Here is a 1,121-nt window from a genome sequence, read left to right as displayed (position 1 = left end):
CCCCCCCCCTGTTCTGTGGTTGGTACTGACGCCTTTATTGCTTCAGCCAGGGAAGCTGGTGTACATAATACTATGTACTACATGTACTTTATTTAAGGCTGTCTTTGAAACGCTTATTCTGGCCGCCGTGGTGCATCTCGTAATTTCGTCATTAAATTCTTCGGCAGCTGATCGTCTGACCTGTGACCCGTGACACGAATAGGACATGCCCCGTCATGAATGGATGACGAAAGTGAGCCATGTTCTTCCGGGATTTCCAGGTGTTACAACTATTACATCCATCACGTAGCCTACGTGTGTTCCAAGAAAGATAATTGCTCACTTTGCGTACTGAACTTGAGCTAAAGCCCGTGCATGGTTACTGCATATTATTTTAAACCGGAGAGAAATTGATTAATTTAGGTCCCCCTTGAAGTTATTCCTGTGCTGTTTAATCCGCTGGTTTTCTAGACTTGACTTTCTTCAAAAAACAAACACAACAACCAAAAACAATAACGTACGTGAGTATTTTTCGTTCTGCATCTCGCGCTTTGATTCAGCATTCACGATCAGAACAAAAAGTGAGTTAATGTACAAGGTAATTATAATAGTGTGTGGAACAGTAAAAATAATAGCGACAACATTCCATTTCGACAGCTTTTATAATCTTACAATAATTATTTCTAATCAAACTTTAAACTGTCATTATGATCGGGATACTACTCACAGTTTGTCTTCAGAGGTCTGTGTTAGGCAGTTGTCCTACAGTATAGACAGCCCCCTAGTGCCTTGTGTCATTGTCTAAATTAGCCTACACATCGCTCCCTCAGAATTACGAAGTTCTAGTCTCTCTGACATTTTTTGCCATGAGTTGCTATGACAACGAGCAGGTCCGAAATCAAATTCGCAATAATTTGTTCAGTCAAAATCCTAAGATTATTCTGATTGTTTTCAAGATGTTCAAAGACTGCATTCGAAAAGGCTTGAAACATTGTGAAAATTAATTTAAAATGTTGACATCAAACTATCAAAACTTAAGTACGGTACTTTAGATAGAACGTTGTAACTCTGAGAAAGCGACATAACTTAATCTGATCGAGTTCATATTTTACTGTTCACATGCGTATATATATATACATATA

The 1,121-nt window shown here is 38.5% G+C and overlaps 1 protein-coding gene across 2 annotated transcripts in view; it reads left to right on the top strand.

Moving 5' to 3' along the window:
- Window positions 1-314: 314 nt before the first annotated feature.
- The window catches only part of LOC101856297, a 30,788-nt gene continuing 29,981 nt past the window's right edge, over window positions 315-1,121 (top strand). Inside the window, exon 1 of one of the 2 annotated variants that reach the window (XM_005110137.3) lies at window positions 315-500. The gene's annotated coding sequence lies outside the window, so the exon portion shown is untranslated. Of the gene's footprint in view, window positions 561-1,121 lie in introns of both variants that reach the window. The other variant, XM_005110138.3, reaches the window with a different exon arrangement.

This window comes from Aplysia californica, unplaced genomic scaffold, assembly GCF_000002075.1.
Source record: "Aplysia californica isolate F4 #8 unplaced genomic scaffold, AplCal3.0 scaffold00856, whole genome shotgun sequence".
In the NCBI taxonomy this organism is placed as follows: Eukaryota; Metazoa; Mollusca; class Gastropoda; order Aplysiida; family Aplysiidae; genus Aplysia; species Aplysia californica.
Note: the sequence above shows the minus strand (reverse complement) of the source record. Positions and strands in the feature narration are given on the sequence as shown.